The 13,043-nt window shown below is 38.1% G+C and overlaps 1 pseudogene; it reads left to right on the forward strand.

Moving 5' to 3' along the window:
* Nucleotides 1-732: 732 nt before the first annotated feature.
* Nucleotides 733-851, forward strand: LOC112469506 (annotated as a pseudogene).
* The last annotated feature ends 12,192 nt before the right edge of the window (nt 852-13,043 follow it).

Below are 13,043 nucleotides of genomic sequence, written 5' to 3' on the forward strand. Positions count from 1 at the left end.
CTTTAAGCAGAATGGAACACTGACCTTATAATCTTTTCCCTACTGCCATTATAATTTCAAAATCAGAGTTATTTCCCATAGCTTCAGGGTGGGGGGCAGACTATATACACTCACTCAGTCTTCCCTTCCAATAAATTTCTGCCTTTGTCCAGTTTGCATTAAACACTCTCCACCCCCAACCCATAGCCCTGCCCACTTCTTGAAACTTTTCTTCCAAGCAAAGCTAGTCAAATGATTAATCAAAATGATTTCTGCACTGTCACTAAAAGTCTGTCTTAATATTAAAAATATAGAAAAGGAATGATTTACCTAAACCAAAAACATGGACAAAGCAGCAAGACTGCATCTAGGTGGTAATTCACAGGGCCCATGGAAGAGCCACCTGACAACGTGAGGCCACAGGTCACTCCTTTCTCAATCCCCACTCCAAGGTGTGAACATCTTTTGTGTATGTGTCACTGCTCTTCTTGGTCTACTCTCTCCCTGTGTGATCTCATCCATCAGATGAAAAAAGCAAATGAAGCCTATTATTCCTAGAACGATATGGGTTTCATGTTACTAATTATACTTGGAGAGTTTGTTAGTACTCATAAGAACTAAATTAAATAAAAATGCATATAAAATAACTGGCATACAATAGAGAATCATTTATTAGCAATCTTAAATCTCTCAACCACCATGGGTTTTTAAAAATATTTACTTTGGATTTTGTCTAATTAAAAAGTCATGAAAGTCTATGGCCATGCTACCCTGAACGACCCCGATCTCATCTGATCTCAGAAGCTAAGCAGGGTCAGGCCTGGTTAGTACTTGCATGGGAGGCCACCTAGGAAGACCAGGTGCTGTAGGCATTAAAAAAAAAATTAAAAAGAAAAAAAAAGTCATGGAAGACTTTTATATTTGACCAATGTGGAATAACAGATTTATTCTCCTACCTGAAACAACTAAAAAACTGGACAAAATGTATGAAACATATATGAAACGATGCTTTTCAAGACATTGGACATCAGACAACAGAGGAGAGTGATCTCTGAGAAGCGGATAATAGGTAAGGTGAGCCCTACTGTTGCCCTAATTGCCCTGAGAAAGTTTCCAGACATGGTGTGGAAAAGGTAACCCAGGCAGAGGCACCTGGTCTCCCTGGTTGAAGAGACAGAGCTGGGAGTCTAAAGAAGCCAAGGCAGCCAGAGTTCACAGATCAGAGTAATAGAGAGGAGAGAACTACACAAGGAGAGAGAAGACCAAAGAACTGAAGAGTATATCCATGGAGTCTTCAGCTGAGTACTGATCAGCACATGTGTCTGAGGAGACTACCCAAGGCTAGGAAAAGAACTATGTAGGAGAATTAGAAAAAACAATTTCCATAGCTCACACAGCGCCGGCAATAGTTCCTATTCCCACTAGCTAGAGTAGAAAACCTCATAATTAATAGGACATTGACTAGACTACTAAGAATGCTACAGTGGTAGGGAAAAATTAGCCCTAGACTAAACATAGCTCTGATCTCACCTAACAAAGTTTAAAAGCAAATCCCAAAGGATCAAACTCTTTCCAAGTAACTCAACTTCATGCTACAACAAAGTTCAAGAATATTTATAGGAATAAAAATATATCCAGCCCCCAAAAAGGTAAAATTCACAATATCTGGCATCTAATAAAAAATTACCAGGCATGCAAAGAAGCAGGAAAATACAAACCATATTAAGAAGAAAGATCAAGCAATATAAACCAACCTAGAAATAAAAAAAAAATGATAGAGATGATAGAATTAGTTGACAAAGACATTAAAAGTTATTAAACTATATTCCATATGTTCAAGGAACTAAAGTAAAGAATAAACACGTTACATGAAAAATATAAAAAAGAACAAAATTAAACTTCTAGGAATAAAAATTACAGTGTCTGAAAAATATACCTGATAAGATTAACAGCAGGTTACATGTTAGAGAAGAAAAAACTAGTGAACTTGGAGTTAAAGCATTAGAAACTGTCTAAAATAAAACAGATTTTTTGAAAGGCTGAAACAAGATGAACAAAGCATAGCCGAGCTGTAGGGCAACTTGCCTAATATACATGTAGCTGGAGTCACAGTCAAGGAATATGGGGAAAGGAACAGAAAAAATATTTGAAGAAATAATGGTTGAATATTTTCCAAATTTGAAGATGACTATCACAGATCCAAGAAGCTCAATAAACTCTGAGCAAAAGAAATATGAAGAAAAACATGCAAGGCATATGGTAATCAAATTGCTTAAAACCAGCGATACAGAAAAAAAAAAATCTTAAAAGTAGACATGGGGGGAGAGAGAAAATACATTATGAATAGAGGAATAAAGATAAGGCTGAGAGCAGCTTTCCTGTTAGAAACCATGCAAGCCGGAAGGCATTGGAACAACAACATTAAAATACTGAAGAACAAAAACTGTCAACCTAGATTTCAATACTCAGTCAAAATAGCTTTCAAAAATAATGGCAAAATATAGACTTCTCCAGACATACTAAGACTAAAAGAATTCATCATTGGTGGACCTCTCTGCAAAAAAGTTGAAGGAAATCCTTCCGCCAGAAGGAAAATTATATCAGATGGAAACCTGCATCTATACAAAGAAAGAAGAGTATCAGAAATGATAACTACATCGGTAAACATGAAAGGCTTTAGTCTTTATTGTTCAAATATTTTTATAATTGACTGTCTGAAGCAAAATAACAACAACAACTACAACAACAACAACAACATTGTGGATTTATAACAGTTGTAGAAGTAAAATAGCACAAGGAAGGGCAGAATGGAAGTATAAGATTCTCACACAATATGTCAAGTGATAAAATATTACTTGAAAGCAGACTGTGATATGTTAAAAATGATACTATAAACACTAAAGCAGCAATGAAAATAATGCAACAAAGAGTTATAGCTGATAACTCTATAGAGATAAAATGAAATCACAAATACTCATTTCATCCAAAAGAAGATAGAAAAAAAAAGCAAACAAAGTATGATGGACTATGTAAAAAAATAGCATCCGATTAGAATTAAACCAAGCCATATCATAATCACATTAAATGTAGATGGCCTAACTCCTAAAGTGAGAGACAAAGATTGTCAGATTAGATAAAAATATAATATCCAACTATATGCTGCCTACAAGAAATCCACTTTCAATAAAAAAGGGGTTAAAAGTAAAAGGATAGAAAAAGATAGAGTTGCTATGTTAATATCAAGCAGATTTCAGAGCAGAGAATATTATCAAGAATAAAGGTTATTTCAAAATCGTAGAGGTCAAGAGACCATATACCTTGCCCTTTTTTTTCCTTTTCTTTCTTTTTTTCTTTTCTTTTTCTTCCTTTCTTTCTTTTCTTTTTTTGCACATAACAGGGAATTAGAATATTGGAACTAAAAGTTGATAGAATTATAAGATTTAGGCAAATTATAATTATTGTCAGAGATTTCAACACAGTTTTCTCAAGAATTGATAGAAAAAGTATACAGAAAATCAGTAAAGATATAGATGACTTATATAACTACATAAAAAAGACATGAGTTAAGTTATACAAAGAATGTTCTCTAACCACAATGGACTTGAATTAAAAGTCAATAACAAAAAGATCTCCGGAAAATCCCCAAATATTTGAAAACTAAATAATGCATTTCTAAACAACCCATGGGCCAAAGAAGAAATCAAAAGGGCAATTAGAAAGTATTTTGAACTGAATGAAAATGAAAATACAACATATCAAAATGTGTGAGATTCTGCTAACGTAGTACTTGGGGGGAAATTACATCTGTAAACATCTATATGAGAAAAGATGAAAAGCTTCCAATCAATTACCCCAGCTTCTTCCACCTTAAGAAAAAGAAGAGCCAATGAAATCCAGAGTAGAACAAAAATAATTACGATCAAAATGGAAATCAATAAAATAGAAAAACAAAAAACAATAGAGAAAAGCAGTGAAATCAAAAGCTGGTTCTTTGAGAAAAATCAGAAAACCTCTAGCCAGACTGATCAGAGAAAATAAGTGAGAGGACACAAATAGTATCCCAGATGAGCTAAACAGTGAATCAGTGAAGGAGCCCACACTCTAAGCCAGACCTGGCCAACTGTCACACCCACGCCACACGGATTCCCCTGGGTTCAGAGAGGCACAGCAGATTGACAGACAGGTTGGGTGCTGCTGTATAAAGTTTTCTTAGATATATAAAAGTGGCTCTAGCAAGTTTAATAACCTTCCAAATTATACATTTGCAACCCAAACCTTCCCAGCAACACTTTTTTTGGGTAAAAAATTTATATTTTGTTACTCTTTGGATGTATTTGTAATAAACTTTTAATTACCTTTTTATTGAGCAAATTATCTGACAGTAAACATTAAAATATTTTTTAAAAAATAAATTCTTAAATTCTGTTCTTTCTTAAAACTAAGAATATTTTCCAGATAAACAAAAGTAATTATGGCTCATATTTAAAAGATGTTTTATGCCTGGCAACATACTTGTATCCTGGCTATATTTGAGTTTTAGGTAGGGCTGCCTCCTCTTCTGAGAAGCATTGGTAAGTAACTATAGGGTTAATCAGAGAGATGGGATGGGGTGGAGAAAAGAAGCTTAAAACAGTCTGATCTTCCCCTCTGCCTCTCCAGTCTGAATGAGGCTGATAAATGAGTTCATCTAACACACAAAATAGTCTTTATTTTATTCTGTAGCTTACTGGCTTTTCACTGCTGAGAAAAGAGGTAATATGGTTTGCCTCAACTTGCCTACTTACCACTAGAGCTTTTGATTTTTAGGCTCGCAATACAGTAAAAGTATTTCTTGAAATTTGCCTTTATTTTCATGTTAACTATTTTTCTCCCAACTTTCATTTGAAAATTTTCAAACCTACAGAAAAGTTGAAACAATAGTACAAATTATACCATATACCTGTCACTTAGATTCATCAGTTGTTAACATTTGCTCTTCTCTCTGGGTGTGTATTTTTGTTGAACCATTTCAAAATAAATTGCAACTGTCATGACAATCTACCTTTCAGTACTTCAGCATGAAGTCTTCTAAATAAAAGAACATACTCCTACATAACTTTCAAGAAATTTAACATTGATATGATAATATCACACACACACACACACACACACACGTGAGCGCACACACAGTGTCAATATTAAAATTCCCTCAACTGTTTTGTTTTGTTTGGGGACTCTGGAACCAGTCAAGGACCACACACTACACTTAGTTGTCATATTGCCGAGCACTTTTTAACCCATACTAAACGTCTGTCTCATTTGCCATGCCCACCAATTAGGAAGTCTCAGATAAATGAGAGCTTGATTTTGCAATTAATTCAAAAGTAATTACCCTTGGAGTAAAGCCCTGCATATCAGACACCCTGTTCCAAAAGGGGGAAGCAGCTACTTCATTACATCATCCTTTTTGTCCTAGGGGGCTATTCAATCTCCTTTGAGTCTTGGGTCATCTGAGAATTCTGTGAGCATGGCCTGTCCCGTCTTACCCCGCAAGCTCTTTTTACTGCAGATATCCAGGCCCCACTGACTGTCCTAGAATCCCTGGGACGGGCCCCAGAAATCTACCTCCAGCTGACCCTGAGGCCAGGCAGGCCAAATGCAGGAACAAGCCACAGGCAACAAGGAATCGTTGACATTTTTAAGCAGAAGAGTGATGTAACTAGATTTGTGTTTAAGAAATACTATTTTTGTGGCAGAATGGAGAAGGAATTAGAGCAGAGACTGAAGAGAGAAATCAGGAGATTATTCCAGCTGTCTCATGGAGCTATGATAAATGAAAGCAATTGGGAGGTGGAAGAGGGAGTAAATTCATGAGATATTTCCAAGGTAGAAACAACAGAATTTGATGAGCAATTAGATGTGGGTGGTGAAGGAGAGAAAAGAATCAAAGAACTATTCCAAAGTTTCTACCTCAGACTCCCAGATAGTTGAAGAGCCCTTAAGAGAAAGAACATGGAGGCTGGGAAGAAGCCTGCATTTGTGGGGCAGGTAAAGGGGTGTCTCAAAAGGGTGTAGTTTTGAGCATGTGGCGGGGGAGGTGCCTGTGGGCAACCGGATGTCCAGAGACGGGGCAGTCAGAATGGATACTGCGGAGACAAATTGAGCTTAAACATGTGGCTTTGAAGTGGTGACTGACAATGCATTTCCCATGAAGCAAGGGAGAGTATATAGGCAGGTGTGGTCCTCATCTGGAGAGGACACCAACTCTTAGGGGTGGGTGGAGACCCAGAAGGAAGAGCCCAGAGGGAAGAGGAAACCAGTGTAATATGGGGTGGGAAATTCGGGTGGAGGGAGAATTTCAAAGAGAGAATGAGTGTGCAATGTCTGAGAGAGGTCAAACGAGAACAAGACTAAAACCTGTCCATCAGGTATGATAAATACAAGGCCATTGCCAGCCCTGGAGAGACAATTGTCAAGTGGGATCCAGAGGCAGACGCAGCAGGCTGAGAAGGGATTCAGAGGCAAGGAAGTGAAGACAGTGACTACAGACTATTCTTTTAAGACCTTGTGAAGGAAAAGGAAGCCAGAACAGTAACCAGAAAGGAAATGGTGGAGAGAAATACTCAGATTCCGCAACACCCCTCTTTTTTTTAACGTTTCCCTCTATTAAAATGACATGCCTTAACATGAGTCATTTGATATAGTTGTTATTTTCTACATTCTATAAACCAAGACTGAGTAGAAATATTTTTTTACCCCAGCAATTCCTGACAATGTTTTTGCAGAGGGTACAGGCTCAGCAAGTTAGGGTCATAATAGTTTTCAGTTTGAATATTTGAGAACCATATCTATTCATATCATCGCTCATATTCATAGCAAAAAAAGAAAAAAGAAAAAGAAAACCCACAAAATTAATACCAGAGTCACAAATGAGCTCACCTGATGTTTATAAGAAGTGATAAGAATTAGGTTCAAAATCTACACTTGTTGGGTAAACCTTGCATCATAGGTGTGTTGCTATGAATACGATGTGACTCATTTAATCCTTACAACAGTTCAACAATAATATAATAGCAAATATTTATATAATTTATATGTTATTTATTATATTCCATGTACTATACTACATGCTTCAATATATAGACTTAATAATTATAATTTGGGTGTATATTCATATGAATATATAAAAGATATTTTTCTCCTGGTTTTTACTGTTTTGGTAATATGAATCGAAAGGAGGAATATTAATAACATATGGGGAGAACCCAAACCAAAGTAATCTGAAATATGTAGTAAATGTTTTTTCCCCCTTTTATCTACATTTTGGATGTTGGTGCTAAATTTCCAAGTGTCATAATTTAAAAAGAAATTTTATTCCCTTCTTATTTATTTCAAAGATGAGGGGAGAATAATGTTTTTGCTTTTTTATGTGACTCTCTTTGAAAATATTGCAGTACAAACTTTCTAAAAATAAGATTTTACCCTTGAAAGGAAAAAAATGCCTGAAATAATCTTATAAAAAAGATACTATTGCCCAAAACAATATCCTAAACAATCTTATGAAAAAGATACTATAATATCCCATTTTACAGGCACGGAAACTGTAGCTCAGAGAGTCTAAGCACCCTGTTCAAGGTCATGTAGCTAGTAAGTGGGGTGAATTTTTAAAAATGATTTTATTATATTTAGAAATAAAGAGAAATAGCCAGATGTAAAAGAAGTTAAAAACACAAAAAGGCCCAAACCAGAAATAATCCAAATGTCCTCCAACAAGAGACTCAGAAAATAAATTGTGGTTTATTCAAACAACAAAATACTACTCAGTGATTAAAAAGAATGAACTACTGACACCTGTGATAACATGTATAAATCTCAAAAAAAAAGTTATGTTGAATGAAAAATTGAGCAACCAAAGGAATACATGCTATCTGGTCCCATTTATATGAAGTTCCAGAACTGGCAAAACTAGTTTTCAGTGATATAAATTAGAATAGTGGTTCCCGATTGGGTAGAGATGAAAGGTGGCAGCTAGTGGCTAGAAAGGGGTTCAAGAGAACTTTCTGGAGTAACAAATATGTTTATATGAGGGTGGTTGTCATATTTGAACAGATTTTAGGAAATAGGAAAGGGTCCAGAGATAATGGAAAAAGCAAGGCCGAGGAGCAGGATGAGGGGTGGGTTAACAACCAGAGATGGGCTTAGCTCCAGAGGCTTGTCTGGAGACCTGAGAAAGAGGTAGAGTCAGCGCTGTGGCCTGGGCAGGTGAGCATCAGAAGGCTCATGTGTCATTCAGCTGGAGGAGTGAGTACAGGGTAGAGTTCTTTTCCAGGAGCAGAGGTTCTTGGGGTTAAGAACGTTAAAGCTGGGACAGAATTCCACCCTCTCACCCCTTTTATAGATAAGAACCAGTGTTAGTGACTTATTCATGGTTACACAGCTAATTAGCCACAGAACTGGGATTAGCACTTAGTTCTTTTACTTCAATAGGATAAGCCAATTGGGGTAGGGTCAGGCTTGCTTCACCTCTCACTGCTTGAGGGCTCTTACCTTTGCTTATAGAAAGCCAGGAGTAATTTCCCGTCATTTTTTTCCATTTAATGAAACTTTATTAATCACCTACCATTGGCCAGGCACTATTAGGTGCCAAAAATCCAAAAATAAGGCAGGTGCTGCCCCTGTTCTCAGCTAACTGAAGTTGGTTAGGGGAGACCCACATGAACAGACAACACACTATAGTATGAAGAGCAGAATAGGAGGGGAAGAGAGGTTTATCCGTCGAGCAATTCTGCTAAGGTGGGGAGTTGAGAAAGCTTCACAGAGAAGCTGTTTAGGCTTCCGAGAGGATGGGCAGGCTGAGGTTAGGGAACTGAGGAGAAGAGTTTAAAAATAAAATAACTGCATTAAAGGCACAGGGAATCACATGTGTAAAGACACAAGAAACTGCCCTCCCCCTAATCCCCTTCCAAGACCTCATGTCCCAAAGTCAACCCTCAGCCAAGTACACCAGCCAAATGGACCTATCATGTCAATCAACACCAAAAGTGCTCACGGAGAGATTAACATATACTGATGATAAATATGACAGAAGCTCAAAATGCACTTATTCTCTAAGTAGAATTTCCACCATAGAGTTAGGACTGAGTTTCGATGAGTGGAAACACTGTTTTTAAGCATGTTTTAACCAACACGATGATCTTAAAACAGTCACCTAAACCGGTTCCGCAGGCAGTAGTCCTGAGCAGTAACCTCCTGGCTTTCTCAACCAGTATCTCCTAAATCCAAGAAGCATGCACACTCGCTGAAATGCAGGCTACAGCTCCGCTGGTGATGGATAGCAAAACAAAGGCAGCACTAATGAAAAATTAATGAAAACGGTTACTTCCATAAGAAAAACGATCTGTTCTCTCCCACCTTTGTATTGATTTTTGACCAGCTCTGTAATTGAAAATGAATAATTTTATCCTAAGGTAAAGACGGGCAGATGGGGCAGCAGATGTGGGCGGGCTTTCAGCCACACAGCAAAGCTCTACCCCGGGCAGTACAGCCCGGGTCTCACTTCTCCGCACCTGGAAACTGTTCCTCCTAAGCCCTGAAGCCTGAGTCATTGGAAGGTAATGACAACACCAATTGTTTGCATGTCTACTAGCCTTTTGGGATCACCATTCCCTATAGCATTCAATTAAAATAAATACACCTCAACCTACATATTGTAGGGAATCCCATCTCTTCCCCAATTTTTTTTAAAGAAATTCCTTGGGAAGGTATTTCTCTTCTATCTGGTAATCATCTGTCACATCTACCTCAATTCCAGCCTCACTCTCCCATCCCCTTTATCCCACCTGCCCTGACTACCACACTTGGTCACAAGTTTGGAGGTAGTCCACCTCCCTGCCTCTCTAAATACGCTAACCTGAAGTAGTGCTAGGTTAGGTTAGTTTAAATTAATTAAAGCAGACTTTACTGGCGGTTGGAGGGCGGGAACATCATGTGTTATGCTCACCACTGAATCCCATGTGCCAAACCACCACCTGAGCTTACAAGTAATTATTGACCTAAAGTAGTTAAACCACAGTAGCAGAAAGTAGAATGGTCGTTATCAGAGCCTGAAGGAGTGGGAGTTATTGTTTAATGAGTATAGCGTTTCAGTTTGGGGGATGAAAAATTTCTAGAGATGAATGGTGCTGACGGCTGCACAACAATGTCACTGAACTGCACACTCAACAGTAATTAAGATAGTAAGTTTTATGTTACGTATATTTTATCACGATAAAAAAAAAATGAATGAAGTAATGATGTTATAAGAGAGGGCTGCAGCTCAGGATAAAAAATAACCTAAAACCGAAGATCCGACCCCAGGGTTCCTAAACTTCCCAGCTGGTAGCATGGCTGATCCAGAGTTCTCCAAAGTGAGTGCTCTAAAAATATTCCTAACCCAATCTAATGGGGAGAGAAAGAAAATATTAGAATTTCTATGTATACATTTTAGTTCATTCTTTCACTTTTTCTATTTGAAGGTAGATTTAAGTATACGTAATGTAGAGTAGCACAGATACACATGTAAATACTGCCACTTGTGACAAACATGGGTGGAACTTGAGATAATCACGCTAAGTGAAAAAAGCCAGACAGAAAAAGTTGAAAATCATATGATATCACTTATATGTGGGATATAAATCTAAAAGCAACAAGCGAAAAGGACAAAACAGAGACTCATGGAAATGGACTATAGACCAGTGGTTACCAGAGGATAGGGGGTGTGGGGAGAGGGGAACTAGATGGGATAAAAGGGGTCAAATATGTGGTGACAGAGAGAAATCTAACTATGAGCAGTGAACGCACAATGTACATATATATATATATGTGTATATATATATATATATACACATATATATATGTATATATATATGCCTTACTGTTAAAATGTAAAGCTGAAACGTACTGGATTTCATTAACCAATGTCATCATAAAAAAAATAAATAAATACATACATTTTTTTAAAAGGAAAACAAACAAACAAACAAACAAACAAATAAAAAAGGAAAACAAAGAAACAAACAAATAAATAAATAAGAGACTTACAAAGTACAACTTTACATTCCCAGTTTTCATGGTCAACAAACTTTGAAGACACGAGACTTACAAAGTACAACTTTACTTTCCCAGTTTTCATGGTCAACAAACTTTGAAGACACTATTAAGATTACTTTGTATTGTCTGGCTCACCCCATCTCTTTTTTCCAGCTCTGCTTTTCTCAGATTTATGAATTTTTATTTATTTGGGGGAAAAGTGAGCTCTGCAGAGTTTTAAGTGCTTTAAAAATTCTGGACTAGATATTTCACCTCCTCAGTGAAATATCTCACACTGCCATCTCTGCCTGGGACCACTCATTCCCTAACCTCTCATATTCAAGAAAGGAAGGAGAAGAGAGAGAGTGTTAGGAAAAACTTCTGAGTACATTTAGAACTGCTGTCTCTCACATCCTTTCATTCCAATTTCAGCCCTGGGCATGGATTTAAAGCAAAGCTATCTTACAGGTGGTCTTCAAATGCAATAGAGGATGATTAATGCTCATACTGTCCTTTGGGCCATGGGCGACCTTTGCATACTTCTCCACGACTGCTGCTAATCTGAGCTCAGGATCTGGTGGAAATAGCCTGGTCTAAAAGTGTGGAGCACACCCAGCTCCTTCATTCGTTGGCTTAAAAACCTTGGGCAAATAACTTGCCTTCTTAGGTCTTGGTTTCCACATCTGAAAAATGAAGGTAAATAATGTCCACCATGCCCACCTCACAGGGTGTTTATAAAGATCTCCTGAAAGAATGGATGCAAGAACCATACAGAACCACATAGAAGATAGGCCCCGGGCATACCGGATATCATCTGAGCTGGCCCCTCACTGAAAAGGTCGGCTCGTCAGGGAGGGGCTGTGCTCTGGACACACCCATGGATCCCCAGGCCTGAGGTCATCTGGGGAAGGCAAGGCCATGGAGACTGCAGGTTACTACACAACACCTCCTCCTATCTGATCCCAGTAGTTCACTTTCACAGCTTGCCCAATGTCGGGCAGGTTAAGATGAAAGTGTCTTAGCTGAGATTCCACCCAGATACCACTGGTTCTTCCAGGATTAAACAGATAGTGGATCTTACTCCCACAGCTCCTGGAAGGAAGGCAGAGCTGGCCTTTGGCTCAGTGGGGCCCAAGGTAAGAATGGGTAAGGCCCCTCCTCCTCTCACCAGTCCCACCAGCCCCTGTGGAAGGTGGGGTGAGGGATCTGCAAGCTCGGCCACTTGTTTTGGGAACATCTAGGATGTGGAAAGCCAAAGAAAGCCAAGAGAAAAAGGCTAATGACATGGAGCAGGGAATACGTGAGGCTGAACTGACTTGGTAAGTAAATGATTTAGAAGTGAGAAACAAGGCAAATGTAAGTTCAGTGCAAAGTACATTTGGAGGCTTACCCTGTTGTGCTGGACAGGGACTCAGGAGGCCTGGCTCTGCTTCCTACTCTGGGTGGCCTTGGGCAAGTCACATCACCTCCTCGGGTTTCTATAAATTTGTAAATTGATGAGATTGGACCAGGATCTCACTTTTTAAATGAGTGCATTTAACTCCAGCTTACTCAGTGGTGAAAAGCTACAAGTTACTCAGCTTCCCAGAATGCCAATTATATATGGAGGTTGGTAGGACAATTTTTAAAAACAACTTTATGAGATATACTTCACATTCCATACAATCCACTCACTTAAAGCATAGCATTCGGTGGTTGGTGGTTTTAAGTATATTCAAAGATTGTATAACCAGCACACAATCAATGTTAGATCATTTCCATCACCCCCAAAGAAACCCTGTACCCTTGAGCCATCACCTCCCATGTCCCCCAACCCTCACGGCCCTGGGCAACTGCTAATCTACTTTCTATCTCTATAGAATTGCCTATTCTGGGCATTTAATAGAAATGGAATCATACAATATGTGGTCTTGGGAGGATAATTTTTGTATTAAAACAAACAATTATGTTATGAAAAAGCATGCAAAAATTACATTAATTTTTAAATCACAAAAAAATACTTGGAAGAAATTTCCCTT

This window comes from Pteropus alecto, unplaced genomic scaffold (genome assembly GCF_000325575.1).
Source record: "Pteropus alecto unplaced genomic scaffold, ASM32557v1 scaffold146, whole genome shotgun sequence".
NCBI lineage: Eukaryota > Metazoa > Chordata > Mammalia > Chiroptera > Pteropodidae > Pteropus > Pteropus alecto.